Source organism: Lethenteron reissneri, unplaced genomic scaffold (genome assembly GCF_015708825.2).
Source record: "Lethenteron reissneri isolate LAM-NWPU_2019-01 unplaced genomic scaffold, ASM1570882v1 scaffold_1639, whole genome shotgun sequence".
Taxonomy (NCBI): domain Eukaryota; kingdom Metazoa; phylum Chordata; class Hyperoartia; order Petromyzontiformes; family Petromyzontidae; genus Lethenteron; species Lethenteron reissneri.
The window spans coordinates 5,694,499-5,719,049 of NW_026891376.1; the positions used below are offsets into that span (position 1 = coordinate 5,694,499).

The 24,551-nt window shown below is 47.4% G+C and overlaps 1 pseudogene; it reads left to right on the top strand.

Annotated features, from left to right (window-relative positions):
• Positions 1-1,905: 1,905 nt before the first annotated feature.
• Positions 1,906-23,551, top strand: LOC133362989 (sialate O-acetylesterase-like; annotated as a pseudogene).
• The last annotated feature ends 1,000 nt before the right edge of the window (positions 23,552-24,551 follow it).

A 24,551-nucleotide genomic window follows, 5' to 3' on the forward strand; every position in this document is an offset into this window, starting at 1 on the left:
AGTCAAGCTTCAAATCAAGATTGCTCACTATGACCGTGACGTTTAGTGACGGTTAATGCGAAAGTTTCTGTTTGTGGGTCTCGTGGAAATCTGTCCGGCAGGGGTTGTAATTAATAATGCGAAAAGCATAACTCAGTGGTGTAAGTGCCCACTCGCTTCACTCATTTGCACACACGCAAACATTCACGAAAGACAAAGATAGCCAGTATAGCTTGAACAGGATATTAGGGAAAGTTCAGTTCGTGAGTATTTATGTAAATATGTTGAACTTCTTTTGCACCGTATGCAGCCAACCGTGATAATCGGAGGTGCGGGGTAAGGACAACAAACTAAACACAAAAACCAGTTCTAAAGAAAATAGAGTTCAATTTAGATTTAAAAGTGCATAGCTCCCAGTGGCTTCCTAATATCTGATGGAAGAGCGTTTCAGATGGCCGCAGAAGCGCATCTAACATCGCGCGATGCAGTGACCGTCTTTGTTCGATGGCGAGTGAAAAGCTGCTGCAATAGTGATTGGGGTTCGCGGGAATGTGGTGGAGCGATTCCTGGGCTTTGAGCCAATTGAGAACCACACTGGTAAGAGTTTAGCAGATTGTGTGATTTTGATGGTGGAGGGCCTTGGGTTGGACCTCTCAAACTGTAGAGGTAGAGGTCAGTCATATGAAACATGTCAGGAAAATACAATGGGCTACAGGCCCACCTGAAACAAAAAACACATCTGATACAACATGTGCCTTGTGCAGCGCATTCACTTAACTTGTTGGTGTTAACACCTTAGACGGCAGTAGCCCAGAGGCTAACAAGTGTTTTTTACATGTTGCAATCATTGTATACATGTTGCTGTTCATCCACACACATATGGGGGAAAGTCTTTCGGAAGACAGATGTCAGACTGACATTAACATCACTATCCAGTACCAGGTGGAGTGCTCGGGCAGAGCCAACCAAGGCACCGTGGAAAAATGACACCCACATTAGAGAGGCCTTCAGTGGTATGTGCAATGATGATAATGAGAAAAGAGATACTCGAATTGAGGCCGATGTGGCAAATTGAAAGGGCAGCCTTAAATGTGACAGGTGTCTCTCAGTCACGTAAGCACGATCTTCAGCGAAAGAGGAAACGCAAAATATTTGCATATGAGAGCTCAGAGCCAGGTCTGACACATAAGGGGAGGGAGAAGTTTGTATTTGGTCATTGATAAGCTAGTGGCATGCATTGAACAATGCTTGGACGCTTACAAGCGCTTGACCAGTCTCTTTGGAGTTCTGTTTATGTCAGATCAGGTGTCTAACAGTGAGTTCATAGTGGAAAAGGTAAATGCACTCTCCACTGCATATCCATTAGACCTGGATATGAACTTTGCCAACAAACTCATCCAATTCAAGTCTTTCATGTTGACTCTGAGGGTGACAAGTGGCCAACTAAATTGCTTGAGCCGTTGCAGACACTTAATCTGCTGTCAGTGTTCCCCAATGTTTTCGTGGCACTTCGGATTTTTCTAACTTTGCCAGCGACAAACTGCCAGGGTGAGCGGACATTATCCCTTTTAGGCAGACTAAAACATTTTGCTGCGGAGTAGCATGTGCCAAACACGTCGCAGCTCATTGTCACTCATGTCAATAGAGTTAGACCTTGTCAGACAGCTGGATTTTGACGATCTAGTGGATTATTTTTGAGGAGGAAGGCAAGAAAGACACCAATATAGGAAAGGGGGGGGGTGCCTCGAAGAGACATGTGCCCAGGGGCCTCACGGGACCATGATCCTGCCCTGTGTACAGTAAATAGCCATCACTGGCGACACAAAAGGCGGTCAGCTTTGGTGCTTGCCACACCCACCCCTTCGCGTGCTGTCTCAGCCTTAAAAGGTGATCGCGAACGCAGCATGCCCCAAGAGTCAAGTGAAGGCCATACGTGCCAGAGGTGCTACGTGCTCCCGCTGTGACCACGAAGCCGCTCTTCCAGTTCTCTGGAATCTGCGTACACGCAGTTGTGACTTCACGGGCAGCTCAGAGGATCCTGGCGACTGACAGGTTCGCGAGTGGAGAAGCGGCCAAGCTTATTCGACTGCTCTGTTGTGCGCATGCAAAGGTATTTTTTAATTTCTAAACACGAGACATATACTATTTTATTGAAACGTAGATACACGTGGCAAAGTTCTATAATTCATTATCCTGAATGCAAATTGCCGTATTCATAAAAAGTGAACCAGAACCACAATACTTTGTATTTGGCAGTACAGTAAAACCTCTTCATTTGCTGATTTTTCCTTTGCGCAAGTCGATTGTTCGCGATGCTATCTATGTTTGTATACAAGTTTAAATTTAAATTGCAGTCGCGGATTGTGACTCCGTATGCCTGCATCCAAGCTATTTATCAGTTGTGCCGAGAACCACATACTGATCAAGTCTCTTTGTTTCTTGTGGCATTTTCTTGCCTAATTTTTGGTGTTTTTAGCTCCACCATGGTGTCGAAGGGTCAAGTGAGTGGGGGAAGTGAGCTCAAGAGTTTACCGCAAGATGTAATAACTTTTACTTCATTTCGAACAACACCATCACCATCATCACACCCCCATCATCATCCAAGGTAAATACAACTTAGAGATTTCTTTATTATATGTTGCTGTACTGTGTGTGTTATTATATATTTGTATAATTGTACAATTGAACTGGAATCGTTGACTCATTTGCTATTAAGATACTGCTGAAGTTTTTAAATGCCCTTGAAACGCCCATAGAAATAATGATGACAAGAATGATGCCTCCACGTCATTTCTGAGAAATGCAGCAAAGTTCTGGGCCACTGATGCCCAGTCATTGTCAGGTATTGAACATTCAAAAGTGTTCCTTCTGTCAACAAGGACATTATAAAGGTGATCATCATAAGTTATCTACATGTGATGCTGAAAAAAATGTGAGAGACTTAGCCACTAAAATACAATACACTGAGCCTTTAACTAAAATTGGAGGAGATCGAGTTGCCATAGAGAAAAAATACCATTTGAAATGGCTTGTAAAATGTATAAATATGTATCGCAGTCTAATTAGGAGTAAAATCAAAGACTATCAAAAACAGATGGAAAATTAATGAGTCTAGAGCATGTGCAGAGCTGACCAGCGCCTCTTTAAGTTCACTAGCCATCACTCTGTGGATCGCCAACAAGACCAGACTGAAAAGACAACTGATTGGATGCTTTACAGAAGCTTAGCAACAGTATGATGGCAGAAACACTCTTACCATTTTCTAAAAAGTAATTAAAACTATGCGGAGAGTATCTCTAAGAAAGCGAGACTTGACTGAAGATACTGTTTCTCTCACTAAAGCTGTGTTAATAATAAAGTAATGCATATTTGAACTTGAATGCTTCAGATGCTCTGATGACTTCGCTAAGAGGACTCCCTGCCCTCAATCCTCAAGTACATCCTTTCAATGACTCCCAATGGCCTCAGATTAAAATAACAAGACATACGAGCATCCCAGAACTACCTCACCGTTGGTCAGACGATTATCTACAATATAAAGCTATCTGAATCAAATGTACAAACCAGGCATCACTCAAGCAAAACACAGGAACAGGGTTTCCAGGAGAATGCCATTGAAAATCGCACGAAAACAATGCATGGTACTATCAGGAAGAACTCTCTCGCTCTTTGTAGGAACCCAAAAGTCAAGAAAAAGTCAAAGCTGAGTCAAAGGAATGAAAGTGCTTCAGATTTGTGTTGTCCTAATTTGGCCTAGCTTTACATTTCCAAGCAGAACTGAGACGCGGATTTCATGGAATTCTTTGCTCATGAGATACAGTGTTTCCCACGTTTTATTTCCGACTCTGGCAAGCTCAGTTGGCCAATCATGAGTTTTGAACTACTACAATGTGTGGAACAGCAAGGAAAACTATCCTGGAAAACTGAAAATACCATGAACATCCTCACCTGGAGACCGCAGCACAGATGTGTATACGCCTTGGCAGCGTTGAAGGAAAAATAACTGCAATACGAAGCAATATAGACCCCACTTCTTGAGAACCCCGCATAACACACAATACCTGAACGATGACGGGTGAGCAGGGGGCTGTATAGAGAGGACTGGACCACAGACACCAAATTACTTTGTCACAGTTTGAGTGACTGTTCTTCCCAGGAAATAACAAAGGTAGTTGTTCTTTTATATCCTTATCCTTTATTTGGTCATACACCCTCCCTTCTCCCGTCTCCTTCCCCCCTCCCCTCCCTTCATTAACCCCGACCATTGTCCGGAGTGTTGTAGGGAAATTAACTATGCGTACTTTAAACGGACCCCATTATGGAGAGAATTACTAAGAGGGCGCGACCTCTGCTCAATAATTCCTGCGTGCGAATCTGTATAACCTCTGTTCTGTTTGAGTTGCGGGTTCAATAAAAAATATGTTTTTTAAATGTATAAACACCTGAGCCACCTACAACCTTTGAATCTAGAGTGGTGCAGTCCTTGTTCATTGTCTGCCCATTGTGTACAATTAATTTAAGCAGGCCAAGAGGGTGGAAATCGTGTGGGACAGTTACATTTTTGGCAGTTTAAAATAGTCCCCTCGGAATAAAGGGAAATAGGTGTGCTCAGGAAAGTGTCACGTGATACAACATTGGATGGACTTTCTTTGCGACCTACTGAACAAGCGTGAGCTTTTCTGTTACTGGCTTCCAAGGTTGTAGCTGCCACATGTCAACCAGAAAAAGCGACATACATCATAGAAGGAGAGTCTGTAAAATCCATTGGTTTGATACTCCCCATGTGTAAATGCAATCACGTGGAAGCTGATACCTTGATTTCTAGCGGCGTTAACGACGAACTGGAACACGGTCTCGAGTCTCTGTTTATCTATGCCTCCTCCTTCACCCCACCTGCATTGACGTCAGCAGGACGATGTTTTATGTGCCTGTGCTGGTGGTGCTGATTGGAGTCGCGACGGTGGCGTGCTTGGTAGCACTGGTGGTGAATCGCACACATGAGGCTCCTAACAACACCAGTGAGTGCTTGACACCCCGCCCTCCCCCCAACCCCTCTACCACCACCATGATCATTATCATCATCATCTTCATCACCACGTTCACTACTTAAATCAATACGACCACCACCATCGATCACTAACGCCACCGCTACCATGCCCACCTTCACCACCACCGTCACCACCGTCATTTCCACAACCATCAATACCACCATCAAAATGATCCACACCCAGCATCATGATCGGCATGATTACCAGCACTACCATCACCCAGCATCAGCACCATTACAAGCACGATCACTACTGTCATAACTAACCATTGGCGCTTTGTGTCTCCCCAGCCACATCTACCTCCACGCGCTTGGCTCAAACATTCCATTTGGCCTCCTATTACGGGGACCACATGGTCCTGCAGAGGGGACCACGTGGCGCCTTCGTGTGGGGGTTCGGGAAGGCAGGAGCCGAGGTGGTCGTGAGACTCTACAATAGGAGCAGGGACTTGCTACAAGAGCACAGGAGCAACGTGTCGACAGGTCTCTCTTTCCACCACGCTGCTACCTCGAGCCTCCTTATTCATGAGCGACGTAAAAACGATTCTTTGCGGCACCCTTGTTTGTGTGAGGCCCGGAGCTAATTTATCATTGTTCTTCCTGCCCCGCTGGAGTGCCCTTATCCTGGGGTCTGAGTACTAAAGGTGTCAAGAAAGTTAAGTGGGATTGGGTAGGACGCATGGCTAGTTGGACAATGTTAAAGAATAATCATGGCGTGGTAGACAAAATAATGTCCAAGAGGATGAAATGGAGTGACTATTTAATTTAATGCGCAGGTGCTAGATGGATGTTTTCATCACAAAATCATAAGAGGCGGTGGTGGCTTTGGAAATCCTTCATCCAGTAGTGGTGTGCCCATGGCTGATGATGATGATGATGATAAAAAAAATGCTGTCAAGAGGCAAATGTGCTTACCAATGTACTACATAACCAGCTCCCTCATAGCCAGTCCTTTCACACAGGCGTTGTTATACTTAACCTTTCAGTTCACCAAAGGGCACACCCTGTTCACAAAGCGCCAAGGCAGCTGGACACATGATACGAACACAATAGTATAGTGCTCATTTATTCAGTGCCCTTTAGGCAACCATAAAATAAATAACCCCAATGTGATACATGATATATATGTCCTCTTTCGCAAGAGCGACCTGGGTTATTAATTGCAAGAGAACTGGGTCACGAAGCGAAGGCAAGCAAAAGCTTAAGTTTAAAAGCGCAATTATTAATCAAGGCCCCGTGCATGATCAAATATTTTGTTGCAGCACACCGCACTCCAAATCCCAGCGACCCGAGTTCGATTCCCACTCATGGTCAATACCAATGATGATTATTATCTGAACCGCTGCTGGGCCTTTCCGAGGTGGACTCAGCCTCAAAGAGTATCTGGTGCAGTGAGTAAACAGCAGCACTGGCAACTGGGCGTGGTTCTGGCCAGCGACCCCCTCTTGTGCCGTGTCAGTGCTCACTAACAACACTTGCCCAAACAGTCGCTTAAGGCCTACTGGTTTACCGTGCGGTGGTGGCTATGCATGCCTGTAATCTAACACTATAGAGGACTGGTGAATGGGAACGACAGTGTCGCGGTTAGCGCTACACTGCACTATGAACCTAGCGGCCCGAATTATATTCCCACTCACGGCCACCACCACCAGTAGACGATTATCTGAACGGGTTTGGGCCTTCCCTGGGTTTACTCAGCCTCAAATGAGTACCTGGTCCGGTGTGTAAAAACATCGCCACTGGGGAAACAAAGGCGGTCGGGCGTGGTGCTGGCCACCCACCCCCTCGTGTGCCTTCGTAGGGGCTCGCTAACAGCACTTGCCTCAACAGTCTGCTAACGCTTATGCGGGGCGTCTTTGTCTTTGTCTAGAGTCACGGACGTGGTCCGTGACCCTGGACCCCATGGATGCTGGGGGGCCGTTCTCTCTCAATGCCACCCAGTGGAGCCCTGTGGAGAGCGGCCCTGGGGGGGAAGTGGCATGGGCGGAAGTTGTGATCAGCGACGTCTGGTTCGGAGAAGTTTGGCTTTGCGGGGGGCAGAGCAACATGCAGATGACTGTGAAGCAGGTGAGCAGGTTTCTCTTCGTCCGCCACTGCCAGTCAGCAAATCCCGACCACCGTCACCCTTCCCCATCCCCTACTCATTAGGCTCATTCTTTGTGGAGGCTGACGCCCTCGCTGGGCAGATGGGGCGCGACGTCTGCCTCCTCCACGCCCTCCTCCACCACGTCGATCGGCTCCCGCCGTGTCTGTGCAGATGTTTGTAAATATATAATAATTTACCACGCGGCATAGCTAAATAATATTGTTTAAACATCATTTCCGCATGGCTCCTAAGAGCTCGCTTAGAGGTATTGAGTACCGACTCTCTTGCATGTTGTTTTACATGCCTTGAAGTCGCTGTGTGGCTTCTTGACGACAAAAACAAATTCTGTGCAATTCTTGTTTTAATGGGAGTGGTTAAGAAGAGGTAGGGGTTGTGATAGGGGTAATGATAAGAGGAGTGATAGGAGTAGTAATAGAGGTAGTGGTAGGGGTAGTTATAAAATAAGTGATAGGTGTAGTGGTCGAGTAGTGGTCGGAGTAGTGGTAGGGGTAGCGATATGATTAGTGATAGGGGTAGTGGTAGGGGTAATGATAACAGTAGTGGTATGGGAAGTGATAGGGTTAGTTGTAGGGGTAGTGATATAAGTAGTGATAGTGGTATTGATAAGAGTAGCGATGGGGTGGTGATAGGGGTAGTGATAGGAGTAGTGATAGGAGTAGTGATTGGGGCAGTGATAGGGGCAAGTTATACAGGTAGTAATAGGGGTAGTGATAGGAACACTGATAGGGGTCGTGATAGGAGTGGTAATAGAGGTAGGGGTAGTGATAAGAGTAGTGATAGGGGTGGTAATAGGGACAGTGATAGATACAGTGATAGAGGTAGTGATATTATTGATAGGGGTAGTGATAGTGATAGAGGTAGTAGTAGTAGTGGTAGGAGTTCGGGTAGCCCTAGTCGTAGCTTGGAGGTGGGGCAGGGAGTAGCAGTAGGATGGGCTAGGGCAGAAGAGATGGTGGCTGTTTTAAAGGAGGAGCAGAATCTGCAGGTTGTTATAGTGAACATGTTGTTTTATGTGCAGCGAGAGTTGTTCCAGTGAAGAGGAACTAGAAGGGAAATGGAACGAGAACGAGACTGGGCACAGGGCGAGGGAGGAACAGAGAGGGGCTCGAGAGACTTGGAGTGAGGAGGGCGGGATGGAACCGAGAAAGAAATGAGACAAGCAAGATATAGTGTGATAAGACCATTAAATGAATGAAAGTAAATATGCGGTAATTTGTACTGCATTGCCTGCAAGGCGCCCTCGCGTTTGTGCTGGCATCATATATGCAGGAGAGAAATCTTGCGTAAAATAAATCAGATTCACTCGCATGTAATATTACATGGTTAGTATCTATGTAGTGGGTTCGAATTACGGTGCACACACCCGCAGCTTGGAGGCAACACTTATATATTAAACGGTAAGTAATATAACACTGTACATGAGGTGGTGACCACCTTCCTCAACTCACTAACACTCTGGAACGCAACACAGACTGGACCAGGCAGGCAATGGCCTGCCTGGCCCAGGACGACGACTCGGGACTTGACGACCGATGATGTCTTCACTTCGGAGTACAGTACAACAGCCTCGCTCTGCGTTCACACCACGCTTATATCTGCTTTGGCGTGGCCGGCTCCGCCCAGGCGTGGCTGGCTCTGTCCAGGCCACGCCTCCCTTCCCAGGCCACACCTCCCTTCCCCCACCTCTGGGAAGGTCCGGATCCCTCCACCACGTGACCCCCCAGCCCTCGTACGGGCCGACACAGTAGTGACCGTTCTATGTCACTACATCACCCCCCCCCCTGTATAAACACACAGCCGTCCCCGGCTGTAACACAACTGTGAAACATCGAAAAGGTGTGCCTCCGAACCAGCAACATCAATAAATAACCGGCGACCGATAAGAAATACAATCACGTAATATACACAGAATCGACGAGGGTGAAAGGAAGGAAACTGCATAGAAAATGGGGAATTAACAACAAATATACATGAAAACTGGCTAACCCACTTACGCTCCAGCACAGCCTACCCGTGAGAATCACTCATGCACCGACATGTGAGTGTGGCCATTGGAACGACGGCGTAGGCAAAGAGCAAGGAGTCTGAGAGGCATGTAGAGCAGCCAGTCTTCAACGAGTCCATGTGGCCGGGCCTGGGGAACCAGAAGCGGCCCAAAGGGCACGGCCCCTCCCCGCAGGAGTCAAGAACAGGAGGAGCAGGAGTAGCTGACGCATGCTCCACTCCCTCCCCCCCCAGTCCGTAGCCGGTCGGCATAACCGGCGACTCCAAGGTGCCAGGTAGATACTGCCTCCTGTGACGAGAAACAAACCCTCCTGAGGCATCACTCAACGAACACTCGCCTCCGCTCTTCGGACATGACAGTCACCCAATAGCACCCCCCCCCCCCCCGCTTTTCCGATATGGCGTCTCCATCCTAAAACCCGCGCACGTCGGCCATATTGGGGGGGGGGGAATTTCCATGTTACCACCCCACCGCCTTTCCGACGCGGCATCGCAACCAGTAGCACGCGTCGGCCATATCGGGGGGGGAATTTCCATGTTACAACCCCACCGCCTTTCCAACGCGGCGTCACAACCAGTACCACGCATCGGCCATATCGGGGGGGAATTTCCATGTTAGCACCCCACCGCCTTTCCGACGTGGCATCACAACCAGTAGGACGCGTCGGCCATATCGGGGGGAATTTCCATGTTACCACCCCACCGCCTTTCCGACGCGGCGTCACAACCAGTAGCACGCGTCGGCCATATCGGGGGAGAATTTCCATGTTACAACCCCACCGCCTTTCCGACGCGGCGTCACAACCAGTAGCATGCGTCGGCCATATCGGGGGGGATTTTAACCCAGTCTCTCTCCAAGACTCGCATCGCAGCATATAGCTGTACCGACCGAGCTGAGACGACCCATCGTTCACTTACTGCACAACATGCACGCTAACAACTGAGGGATACAGTCCCAACGTAACGGGACAACTCCACCTTGAACACTACGAATCTCCAGCCCACTTTTTCAACGCGCCTCGGAGTGTCTCACTCTCTGGGCCGTCAGGTCAAGCCATCAGACACAGCATGACGGGACCACACTCTCTGAGCCATGTGAGCGCACAGCCCACTAGGCTAGACAAACCACGGAGTGTCTCGATCTCTGGGCTGTTAGGTCAAGCCGTCAGACACAGCATGACGGGACCACACTCTTCTGAGCCATGTGAGCGCACAGCCCACGAGGCTAGACAAGCCACGGAGTGTCTCGATCTCCGGGCTGTCAGGTCAAGCCGTCAGACACAGCATGACGGGACCTCAATGTTCGTTTTAGACACGCAACTCTCACTGGGCCATCCTGGTCAGGATCTGCGCCCCAAGATAAGTGACAGCCAACACCACAATTCCAAATACCTGGCAGCATGTCACCATCGCAATTTAACACCATCACAACACATACAATTTGAATTATGATCCCCCACAGAACTGATCCAATGCCGAACAGGTACGCACAATTTGTGACAATCCCGAATATTCAATGGTCACAACAATACACCTCACATCCCGTATCCGTACACATCATCTCCGAGACTCGCATTGCAGCATGCAGCTGTACCAACCGAGTGGAGAGAGCAACGCAATTTGACGGTAATTAACGGAAATGCACCCCCGATCCATGTAGAACACAAGGGGCATTCCCGCACAAAAGACATCATCTGTGCAACAACGGACAGGAACCAACCAGTGAGTTTGAAACAAACCGAACCTGTCATTTCAAAATCCCCTTCAACATTAACCATGGGACTCAGGGCATTCGAATTTTGAGAGCAAAAAAAACTAGACACAAACCCCAAGAATCGCCGAATTGATTAATACAGTATATGCAGTATAGGAAGTTCGTACAGTCAATCATTTGGCGCAATGCTCCATACGGTCTGTACATTGGCAACAATCACAATCAAAGTTTCTGACAGTTACACATGACAATCACGAGCGAAACTCCATACAGTATACACAATAACAATGGCGATTTCGCAACAAAACGACGTAACAACACGAGTCATTAACACAGCAACCTACAGGATATCAACGGAGCTCGGGACACCAAACAACGAATTAATCATTAACTACACCCAGAAGATACCGATCTCGACGCCGTAATTAACAACACTGTTACAAGCAGACACCCGCATGGAAGCCGCGTCAATTTATCACGCACACAAGCGGACGAACACGCTCCGCAAACCAGCGAGTTAAAAAAAACACCCGCGATCGCAACCCGGCACACGCAAGATGGGTGAAGTTATTATTATTTTTCTTGGGTGCTTGTCATGTCACGACTCGCCTGGCGACTGTGAATAGCGGAGGGTGGCAAGGTGGAGCACTGGGACGGCCCGAAGAATCTTTCATGGTGAACACGGCCTGCTCTTGCGAACCCATCCACCTCTCGCGCTCGAGCAAAAGACTGGAACTCCCCCTCTGCAGGCGTTGATGTCAGCGGGAGCGGCATTTTGGCAGCAGGAGCGGTGTTTTGGCGGGAACCGCGACCCGACCAGCCGCCGAGTTGGCGGGAGCGGCGTTTTGGCGGGAACCGCGACCCGACCAGCCGCCGAGTTTGCGAGAGAGGCGTTTTGGCGGGAACCGTGCCCCGACTAGCCGCCGAGTTGGCAGGAGCGGCGTTTTGGCGTGAACCGCGCCCTGACCAGCCACCGAGTTGGCGGGAACAGCGCCACGATCAGCCGCCGAAGTTGGCGGCACCACCGCGTGGCCCGCATGCCCGGGCCTCCCCCCGCCAGCCCCCAGCAGAGACGACGGTGTCCTCTCCCTGCGGCTCCATCGCTCCGTTCCCGATGGCGGCGAAGCAGCGGTGCGATGCCAGTCCCACCGCTCCGCGTGCAGCGCCATCTCTCTCTCTCTGTCTGTCACCGGGGCTGCCATCCCCGGGGCTGTCCGAAGGATGGTCGTCACACCATCCCCGTCGTACGAAGGCGTCCAGATGAGTTTTGTATTTGTTTTTCGTGTGCCCATTTTACTTCCCTAGGATAACACCTAGCAATATTTATATTTCCACAACTTCTGACGCCAAATGTAGTGGGTTCGAATTAAGTGCACACACACGCAGCTTGGAGGCAACACTTATTTATTAAACGGTAAGTAATATAACACTGTACATGAGGTGGTGACCACCTTCCTCAACTCACTAACACTCTGGAACGCGACACAGGACGACGACTCGGGACTTGACGACCGATGATGTCTTTACTTCGGAGTACAGTACAACAGCCTCGCTCTGCGTTCACACCACGCTTATATCTGCTTTGGCGTGGCCGGCTCCGCCCAGGCGTGGCTGGCTCTGTCCAGGCCACACCTCCCTTCCCAGGCCACACCTCCCTTCCCCCACCTCTGGGAAGGTCCGGATCCCTCCACCACGTGACCCCCCAGGCACCCCCTTGGGCCCCTAGCCCTCGTACGGGCCGACACAGTAGTGACCGTTCTATGTCACTACATCTACATGGTTTCTTCATACGAAAAGAAAATGTGTTTGCCGCGCGGCATAAAGAAATAAATAGACGATCGTTTGACTGCATTTTCACACATGGTGCCGAGCATTCGCCCAGTGCTATAAGTGCGGGGTAAACAATTTACTTGTAACACTCGCACGCATATTAGCATACATTCCTCAGAGTTTCGGCGAACTAAAATGTTTGCTATCGCTAAAATAAATAAATATACATCATAAAGGTTTTTTTGGGTTATATCGCATACATTTTAATGTGTAATTTACCCACTATCCGACAGAGCCAATAAGTAAGGGTTTCCACGTCAACAAAACGTGCCAATTAGTTAATACTTCAGCACACCGGTCTGTTGGAGAGTAAACCCATGACATCTACAATTTGAGTAAGACATTTTGCTGGTAATTACAACCAGTTTCATCAGGCGATTTGCCACAATTGTGAAGACATATTCCTGTTTCGGTTTTAAATAGAGTAAAGGGGATGTCATCACTGTGAGCTATCAGGTGCTAAAACCAGAGTGGAGTTAATGTTGTCATATAAACTACAATATGCCGTATCTATTACCTGTTGGGTTGGTCACAGTGAATCAACATACAGTGGAAGGCTTTTTGTGTTCAGTTTAGTTTGTTGTCCTTCCAGATACCTCCGATTAGCATGGTCGGCTACGTACTGTTCCAAAGAAGTTCAACATACATATGTAAGAAAGCTCCTTGCAGACATCCATTTTCAGGGTAGTAGAGCTTTATTTCTCTGAAAGTATATACAGTCCGAGTGTAACGACTGCCACACTCATAATTGCTATGGCTATCTTCAGCCCCGATGGTTTCCACCAAGTGGGTTCTCGAACAGTCAGCCCCAATGATTTCCAATTAATTGATCTCAAACAGTCAGCCCTGAAGTCGTCCACTTCTGGTCGTCAATTAGTCCCCGAGCAAGCACCCCCGCAGGCCTCTCTCCCCCTTATATACTCACTCAGCCCTGCCCCTATTGGACAGTGGCCCTCCCACTTTACTGTAACACGTGTCCTTAATTAAATAATGATTACAGTGCCGAATGGCCACCTGTTTCCAACCATCTTGTACAGTCCCCTACATAACACCCCCCCCACCCCCGAAAAATATAGCCGGCCTTTTTCGCACGTGTTTGTTCACTGATCGCGATCTGCCAGACTTCGCTGTCGTGGCTTCGCAAGTTTCTTGCAACCTTTCTAGTGGCAGCCTGAGGGAGGCCAGACACCAAACCGATTTAGCAGGGAGAGCTACCAGTTGGTCTTCAATAGTCAGCTCAGGGTCATTCTCTTACATCAAAAAGAAAGGGGAGAACCTAGTCGATGCATGTGGCACTCTACGGTATGCCCCTAGGACTCCTGGGATGTGTAAGTCCCAGTCTGTCTGATCATCCGTAACAACATGGCACAACATTGCGGACAGCGTGCAGTTTAGCATCTCTACCTGTGCGTCGCACTGAGGGTGAAGATCGAAATGTCTTAGTGCCCATGATATCACAGACATTGTGCAACAGTTTAGCAAAAAAAAATAGATCCTGGTCTGTGAGCAGTTTCTCAGGGGGGCCTTTGCTAAATACATACCCGTGAAGAAAGGCCTCTGCTATAGTCGCAGCTATTTGGTCTGGTAGTGGCCATGCGATGGGCTAACGAGTGCAATACCCAATAAGCACATATTTACTTCCCCTTGATGTTTTAGGGAATAGACCCAGGATATCCAACGCCACCTGCTCGTTTACCCTTGACACTCGATCGACTGCAGGGGGGGGGGGGGTTGTATCGGGTGGAAAGGTGATTTCCTTTTCGCACAATCTTGACAACGATTGACCCACTCGCGTACATCCTTCGACATTCCTGGTCAAAAATATTGAGATTGGAGCATGAGAAATAATTTACGGTATCCAAAGTGCATACATCTTTCAGCGTGCACTTCTAATAACTGTTGTTGTAGGGGATGGGTACAACCAGGCAACGATGCTGCATCCATACCCTTCCTGCTAACCACAAGTCAAAAATAACACCCTAACAAAATTTTCTCCTATCGCTCCTGATAAAACCGGTGTCCCCGTAGCCGCTGCTACAACCTGTCTGACGAGTTTCTTCCATTATGTTTTTGATGTTGCTCAAATTTGCCGTGTTGTGTTGCCCTGAGTTGCCACGATCGAGTGGTGTGCAGGTGATAATGGTGATGAGGTGTTTGATGACGAGGTTGTGTGTGTGGTCTGGCCGGGTTTCCATGGTGTCACTACTAGCCTGATTGTTGGGAAGTCCTACGGTGTTTCCCAGAGCTGGCTTGGTTTTCTCAGGTCGACTTCCCCTCAGCATCTTCTTGCGATGTGTCCCGGCCTCCCCCAGTGGTTGCAGTAGATCTCCGCACGATCCCGGGTTCCTCCGTGGGTCTGCCATGGTCACTGCTGTTGTTGTTCACGCCGTACGTAGGCTGTTGAATCCCCAGATGGCCACTGCCATCCCCTGCATGTGTCTGTGTCCCAATATTTCCATGTTCAATTGTCCTATGTGTATTGTTCCCGTGTAATCATGCCTCTGTGTCCCCGTGTTTTTGTGTTCCGTGTATCAGCCTCCCTGTGTCTATGTGTATATATGTCTCAATTAATCTGTGACCCAGTGTCCCCGTATATTTGTGTCTCCATTTTCCCACGACTCTGGGTCTTCATGTGTCCATGTCCCTGTGCCTCCATGTCCTTTGGTCCCTTTGTATATTCTTCACGTATCCCGTGTCCTTGTTCCACTGTGTCTACATGTCCCTATGTCTCCGTGTCACTAGGTAGTTAACACGAGCTGGGGTCTAACTCTGGGTGTCTGTGTCTGTTCTTTTCCCATGTCTGCGTGTCCCCGTATCTAGGTAGTGAATGCGAGTTGGGAGCTGAATCAAGCCGCCAACTTCTCTCTCGTCCGTCTGTTCGCTGTCTCCTTGAAGACATCACTCCAGCCTCTAGATGACTTTGCATCAGTTGCACTCCCCTGGAGTCTCCCCACAGCTGGTAAGTATTCATAATTAATCACCTCTCAGAGTTTGACATGGGCAGTCCAGGAATTGACATCCTGTGTGGCAGGAATGTATTTATATTGAGCTCTGGTAACAGAATTGTGTTCAAACCTATCACAAGAAACCGCATTGATTAAATGCTTCAGCTGACTGAGAAACGTGACCTGCGTTCACTCAGTGGAACAGGTGGTGAACTTGTTCATAATATTAATGGACCATTTTGCCAGTATAAATATTATTTTAAAAAAGGCTTTACCCATTCTGACAATATATGCAGATATTCAAAGAACAAATAGACACCGATTACAAGGCATCAAGTCCACATTAAACACAAATATCAGAAAGTATGTGTAGTTGCCAAAAACGGTAAAACTTTTTTTTTACTTGGTGTTTGAACATTTGAACACGTGTGTTTATTGCCGTAAAGGGTGAAGCATTGTATTTGTAATGAGACCCACAACTAGGGGAATAATTGAAGACACATCCATACTCAGGTCATCAATTTGCCAACCAATTTGATTTCCAAAAATGTAGTGGTGAATATCTGAACTGGTTCTGGGCATCTCCTAGGTAGACTAGCCCTCAAATGAGGACCTGGTGTGGTGTATTCAATATCAGCATAGAGCAGACAAAGGCGTAGTTGGGCGTGTTGCTAGCCAACCACCTCCTCATGTGCCATGTCAGCCCTAATAGGTGCTCACTAATTGAAATTGCTTAACCAATTTATTAGAGGTTACACGAGGAATCATTTATCTATACCTATGCATAATCTATGCTTCCCTGTGCGTCTAGACCGCCTAGGCATGGGAGACTACACCGTCTTCTCGGCCGTCTGTTGGTTCTTTGGCCGGAACCTACACCGCACTCTGGGAGTCCCCGTGGGGTTGGTGCAGTCCTGCTGGGGGGGAACCCCCATTGAATCCTGGTCCTCGCCCCGAGCCCTGGCGCGCTGTGGACTCAATTCACAGCCTCAGAGCAGGTACGTGTGATGAGGAAACTCCCATAGACCCACAAGGAGACCCTTTGACTTTCGTAGAGGCATCATATAATAACCACACAGAGTCTATTGTTGACTGTTTAAATTCTATTTGCCATGTTGCACTGGAGCCAAACCATAATACACTTCCCTCAAAACGCATAAAAAATATATTTTAAAATATTTTAATTTCTCCAGGTCAGGCCCACTGAGCTATATAGCTATTTTTCAGAAGCGACTTGTCCACAAATGACAGTTAAATGAAGTTGCTTATCACGTGTAAATTTATAGAGTAGCTAAATACTCTAAACGCATGTTTCTGAATGTGGAGGTTAAATCGGAGGATCCGAAGGAAAACCCACATGATCACAGAGAGAATGTGTAAACTCCAAATATGCAGTAGGTGTCATGGTCGGGTTCGAAGCCATTATATTCTGCATACCAGGCGAGGGAGTTAAATATCACCACCGCACAGCCATCTTTGTCTGACTCAGGACCAAGTGTCATTTACAGGCATCTCCACTGATTAATTGCATGTGGCATCAGTACGTCGTGAGGACGCGGCATCACCATGTCATCTACGAGCGTTACCACTCGTTCATTATTTGTGATGTCAGCAACATGGCAATTTTTTTACAGTGGGAAAAAGAGGTATCAGAGGCAACTGAATGACTCAAGACAATTGGACTATTCTAAGACTTTAGATCTATTGCCCACATTCAATCCCAAAAATCATAATTGAAAATTTTAAGAGGAAACTCAATATAAGCCTTTCACAATCTCTCTAATATTTGTAAGATGAAGAGCGTGGTGCTGGCCACGCAACCTCATCATGTGCCATACCAGCATTCAAAGGGGGCTCGCTAACAGCACCTGTCCCAATAGTCTATGTCGGTTTCACCAGGGACCATTGTCTTTTTCTTTGAGTGCAGTGGTCAACAGGAACCGACAGTGCTGTGGAACGCAATGATACACCCTCTGCTGAATATGACCCTCAAAGGAGTAATCTGGTACCAAGGTCAGTGACATACACACATAAACATGTGTACATACATTTGTAATGAGAGTGCGCCACCTACAGGACGACTGAGGGTAACTGCATGGGCACCGCTAGGTTGACTAACATCCAACCAATAGGGGGATCCAATCTGAGTGAAAGGTAAACGGGCGGAGCTATCGGGAAAGCACGGGAACACTCTAGAAGGTTTCTTAAGTGGCGTGGCTAGAGGCGGGGCTTAGCCCCGTGGAGAGGAATATAAGGAGAGGAATATAAGGAGAGGCAGGGGAGGACTCTGGGTCGGTTTGGGAAGCCTGGAATCCGAGCAACATCATCGCCTACCTCTACTCATCACCAGCCACATTGCGGGCTCTGCCAGCGGAACCTCCCCTCTCTCCAGCGCGCCGTCAGCCAGCGGCGAGCGTGGGGAGAGAGAGTGCCGCGGCGGTGAGGAGGGAGAGCGTGCGCCGCGTCCGTCGACAGAGCGAAGCCAGCCGCGGAGACGGAGCGAGAGACGCACGCTGTACAGCAGTTATAATATTATTACACATTCATAAACACATCACCAATAGGGAACCATCTCTCTACTGCAACTGGACATTGATCAGCCTCCCATTGTATCTATAACAGATGAAAATCCATCTCTACAGCCATGGAACGATTCCCAAACTGTCATCAAAGAACATGTTAAATCGTGTAGGGACCAGAAGACATCCCTGTTGCACCCGAGGTAAATAGAGATGGCTCTGCCCACCATCATAAAAGTGCTTAATAACTGTGAGAAGTGGATAAGGGACATTCTTTAAATTCTGTGAAACAAATCCTGTGATCTTAGCAGTTGTAATGGTGTCATATAGGGCAGCCTGCACACAATCACCAATCTCCCTCAGCAGTTCACTTGAGAAGTCATCTCCGCCTGGCGCTTTACCTGGCCTCAAGCTTTGGATCTATCTTTGCAATTCCTCAACAGATGGCACGTCAGTGCAACTCACAGCGGATGTATATTTCCTCAAATATTTGAGGCACAGCAGCCCCAGCAGGATTAAGCTCACCTTGCCCCATGATGTTATTTCAGCGTATGAGTTTCCCCTCCCAAAGGACCTTAGAGGAATTCTCAGATAATCTGCAAACCCAATATTTGGGATTGAAAATTACTCGCTTTCCCGAAATGGGTGCTGCAGCTTACGTTTTAATTAAAGAGTCATGTGTCAGTTGACAGCTCAGCTCCAGAGATGATCCTGATATCAAGCACATCGTCCTGCATTCGCTGTTACGTCACTATATAGTCCACCAGACTTTATTGGTTAAACCTGTCGTGCATCCATGATATGTGAATGCGCCGTTGCTGGAACAGCATGTTGGTGGCTACACAGAAGTCTCGCATTATCTTGCCATGGATTTTGAAGTGATCTGGCCTATGTCTCCCAATCACTTTGACCCAAGTACGAGCATCTTAACCCACTGGGGCATTAAAGTTACCAAATAAGTTGTTTTTATCCCAAGGTTGCACTTTAGCCAGTACCTGGGACAGGAGGTCAAAGAAGGCATCTGACTCATCAGCGTTGCCCAGCTGCTGACACAGATGTCATCACATATTTGTATTTATCTTTGGTCGAGGCGTAAGCTGCCACCACCATTCCCTGAACTCACGGCTCACAATTGCCTAGGACTCACGGCTTCCCACATCTAATTACCCACTCTTCATTTTTTTGCTCAGAAGAGCCACGTATGAGTTTGTGATTGTATGGGTGCTACAATGGGTCTCTATGTCAGTAAAACCTCAATGAGTCCAGGGTGACACTCAAAGCTGTGCACATATAGATCCAAGAATCATCTCTTGCCAGCTCAAAGTCAGCCCCAGCCATACACCTGCTATTCCCAAGTACTGAGTCTGCATCTCTGCACTAGTCTATGAATCTCAGTGTGAGTCTATGGGTATTCAAGTGAGTATAAATATATCTGTGTGAATCTACGAGTCTCCATGCGAGTATGTACAGGCAGACCTCGTTGAGCGCAACCCTGTAGATCACCAGCATTCTTTGTCCTGGAGAAGATTTTTTTGCAAAAAATGTAATCAAAATATCTAAACAGCGCTTGAGTGTGAGAACACGCAGCATTAGTGGCCGGGGAATTGTACCCGCGCCCATCATTCGCTCAGCGAATTGTGGAGGCCAACCAGATCCCACCCCTTGCAATTCGATTATCTCGATTAGTAGTCACGATTATATTTTACATTAAAAAAATACATTTGTTTAGCCAGGCGAGGACTTAACAGACTAGAATAGAGTATTAGGCTCCACCTCAAAGAGGCCTCACCAGAGATTTAGACTGAGGGTATCGCTAAGATCACGGAGGTCCTTGGAACTCTCCTGAGAATAACTCGGATTGGGAGCGCAGCAACACCACCAACCTCGTTTCCCACCACTGCCATGTATCAGGAGCACAGTATAATTTACTCCTAAGTACAATACATAAGACTTATTGATGTTATGATAAAAAAATCTTTAAATGTATAGTATCTAAATTATTATAAGCGCTATTACCAATACCCAAATGAAGCCATCATATATCGCTGATATGAAAGAAACAATGCTCTCAATAACGCATTCACATGTATACAATGTATAATGACCAATTCTAGTGCTGATTTGATTTGTTGTTACTTATCCAGGAAAGCATCTTGAGCACTGAGGTCTGCCTGTGCATCTGTGTGAGTCTGTGGGTTTCCGCGTGAGTCTACGGGCTTCTGCATGAGTCTTTGTATATTTGCAGACCAGTGCTGCTTTCACCTTGAGCCACACAGGGACAACTGCCACTGTATGGTCCCCAAGTCTTGACTGCTACGGGGCAATGGGATGGTTGAGATGTTGATGTAAGGCTCTTTGAGATGCTGGGGTTTTTTAAGCAAGTACCACCGTGCATGCACTTCTCTTATCCTTGTTCCTTGAGCAGGTGAGAGAAACACTGGGTACAACACTGACCTGTACAACTGCAGCTTCCCGGCCATGATTAACGACTGGCGTCGGGAATTCTACACAGCCACCAATGGCAACACAGACCCGCTTCTGCCCTTTGGATTTGCACAGGTGAGAAGTTAAACCATCCAGCAGTGGATTTATCATGGCTGGTACGTAAAAATATCATAATGATTGCCATACTTGACTTCATCACCATGCCCAAAACGGCGGATTGTTGTCGTGCTTTTCTTTGTCAACGACTTTTTGGAAACCCTTTGATCAAGGTGGCCGGCTATCTCTCAGGTGAGTCCCTAATAGCAGTACAAAATTAAACTTTTTTTTCATATTCGACCTCTTTGATCAGAATTATCTCTCCCTATGTCTTTCTCCCCATGTCTCTATCCTCATATCTCTCCCTGTCTCTTCCTGTGTTACTTCTCCCTCTCCATATCACTCTTCCTGTATCTCCCAACATATCTCTCTCTTCATTTCTCTTTCCCCGTATCTCTTTATTCATACCTCTCTCCCGATGTCTCTCTCCCGTTGTCTATAGATCTCCACCAGTGACCCAAATGACAACACGGATTCATATCCACGCATTCGCTGGCACCAGTCTGCAGACTACGGTTTCTCCCCCAACTCGCGAATGCCCAAAACCTTCATGGCCGTCACCATTGACTTGTGTGACCGGACCTCCAGCTATGGGTGGTGAGTGGCTCACTTCAGAGTAATGGTCCCTTTCTCACCTCCTCTCCCATTACTCCCCTCCTATCCAGCCAGCCGACCAGCAGTCCTGTACGAAATGCAGACTTTATAGTGCACTTCAAGTCTGTCCTCCAAAGGGCAGACTTCATAGAATCCATCAGGCCTTCAGCAAAAGTATAACAATCCAAGGAGCGAGCGGTGCATAGCAGATTACGAGAGGAATTAGCCGCTTTCAGAAACTATCCTAAAATTTGTGATTTTGCCGCAAATTCTAGATTTGAAGATTTCGTGACTGCAAGGATTCATACTCTTTGTTTTTTTCGGTAAAGTCACTTTGCCGCAAATGTTTTGATGTCTGCCCCATGGACAACAAGAGTTTCCTCAAAATGCGGGAGTACCATGACTTACAGGAATCTTCAGATTGTTGGAGTGTAAATTGAAAGAGTTCTACTGTGTATAATATATAATATAGTGTAGAAAATAGTGTAGTTTAGTATGTAATGTAGTGTATTTCAGTGTAGTATATAATGTATTGTAGAATAGTTTAGTATATATAATGTAGTGTAATATACAGTATTGTAATATATGATGTGTCTCTCTGTGTAGGATCCACCCACGCTACAAGCAGGAGGTTGCCACCCGTCTACTGCTGGGTGCGATGGCTGTTGCATACAATGACAGTTCCTCCATATTCCAGGGCCCCTTCCCAGAGTTGGCCATTGTGAACCTCACAACCCAAATGCTCGTCATCAAATATGGACAGGAGCTAATCCATCACAATGGGGGACGGGGCGATTTTCAGGTCAGAGATCGTGTTACATGATATGACAACAATTATTGCGTTATCAGTTTCTGATACCTTTGTTATTTTGTATGACAATTTTTTCTATTGTATTGTTTGTATGCTTTGCTCTACTTCAAGTATGAATATAGATTGTTTATTCAACTGCAGTTCACGCCATATTATTCTGCTACAAGTTTTCTCATAATTGGAAATCATAATCTCTCCTATCTCTCCTCTACTGTCCCCCCTCCCCTCTCCTCCACTCCCTCCTCTCTGAACCTCTTAACTTTCCCCCCTCAACTTCCCTCCTCTCCCCACCTGTCCCCTCATTCTTCTCTGCCCTACTCTGCTCTCCTCTCTTCTCCCCTCCGCTGCTCTCCCGCTCCCATCTCCTTTTCTCCATCGCAGATCTGCTGTTCCCAAGTGCGCGGTCAGTGTCTCAATAACGACTGGCACCAAGCTCCAATCCTCTCCGTACAAGCCCAGAGTGTCTTCCTCAATATCTCCACCTGCATCAGCACCAGCAGGGCTGTGACGTCCGTCCGCTACGCTTGGTCCAACTGGCCATGTGAACTCCACGCTTGTGCCCTCTATGGAGAGGGGCCCACCGCACTACCAGCACCCCCCTTCATTAAGGACGTGCCATTGGAGGTAGTTTATAACGGCAGTGTCGGGGGGGTTCCTAACGGCAGTGTCGGCGGGGTTTATAACAGCAGTGTTGGGGGGGTTCCTAACGGCAACAGCAGTGTCAGCGAGGTTTATAACGGCAGTGTTGGGGGGGCTTATAACGGCAGTATTGGGGGTGTTCCTAACGGCAGTGTCGGGGGGGTTCATAACGGCAGTGTCGGGGGGACTTATAACGGCAGTATTGGGGGTGTTCCTAATGGCAGTGTCGGGGGGGTTTATAACGGCAGTGTTGGGGGGGCTTATAACGGCAGTATTGGGGGTGTTCCTAATGGCAGTGTCGGGGGGGTTCATAACAGCAGTGTCGGGGGGACTTATAACGGCAGTATTGGGGGTGTTCCTAATGGCAGTGTCGTCGGGGTTCCTAACAGCAGTGTTGATGGGGCCCTTTTTGGTCATGTTGGGTGGTTCATAATGGTCATGTTGGTGGGGTTCACAATGACTGTGTCAGTAGGTTTATAATACCATGGCTGGTAAGCTGTCATTCCTTCTCCGGTGGAGTCCACGGGACCCCGGCTGGGGTTTCCCCCTTGCCCACAGACAAAGACCATAATACATATTGCTTGGTCGACACTGCATGATATACCGCAATAAAATTTCCCACAATACCAGTATGGGCAGTACTCGGCTTAATTTATTCATTCCTGAGACCCGTGCGTAAGTCGAGTGGTTTCTAAATCGGAACACAATAATGCACTGTATTTAAATGCTCATATGGTGAGTGTTATGAAATGTGTTACGATTCAACAAAAATGGAAGAATTTTTACTCATAATTAAGAAGAAATACTGTACATTTAAAAGTGACAACGTAAAAAAATACTGTCTCTTACCTATGAAAGTACATTTTTTGTCTGGGTGTCTGCGCATGCCTTGCAATGCTTTTAAGTGACAAACTGGTGGGTGTATGTTTCAACAAAGTACACAGATACAACACACTAAGCCCCCGGACGAAAGAGCGGTATTTGTTTTTCCCCTCCGTCAAATGTAAACTAATGAAATCACAATCTAGATTTTAAGTTTTCGTGACTGCAGGGATCCATACTCTTTGGTTCCTTCGGTAAAGTGACGTAGTTAAAAAATTAAATAAATTAAATCACGACGTTTCGATTGCAACACAAGCAATCATCAGGTGGGAAAACCACAGCAAAAAAGTTTTTTGCTGAAGTGGGATAGAGAGTTGCCGTGGTAAGTTATATAGGTAAGAAAGGGGAGGGGGGCAGCAAGGGGGGAGAGGGAGGGGTGGGGGTGTGGGGTAGGGGAAGGGCGAGCGAAGGTTCTCCACTTCGGCCCATCATTTCCACTATCAACTCACCTACCTACAAACTGGCCCGTTTTCTGTCTGATACCTTGCTTCCATTTACTGGCAAGACTACCTCAGCAGTACGTAACTCAGCTCACTTGGTCTCTCTAATGAAGGGCATTTCACTGTCCCCAGATTATTTTTTCGTCAGCTTTGATGTAGTTTCTCTGTTCACCAAGGTTCCTGTACCTGACACCTTAGCAATAATTGAAGATTTGGTCCAACATGGACTGAATCCTGATGTTCCTACTCTGGTTAGGCACTGCCTTACCAACACTTACTTCACCTGGAATGGTATTTTCTACAAACAAAATGAATCTACCCCCATGGATTTCCCGTTATCACCAGTGATAGCGAATGTTTTCATGGAGAAATTTGAAACAGATGCCATCTAGACATCCACCCTACGTCCTTCCTTGTAGAAGATATATGGAGATGACACTTTCATCATTTGGCAACATGGCCTGACAGCATTGAACCAATTTCTCAACTACATTAATTT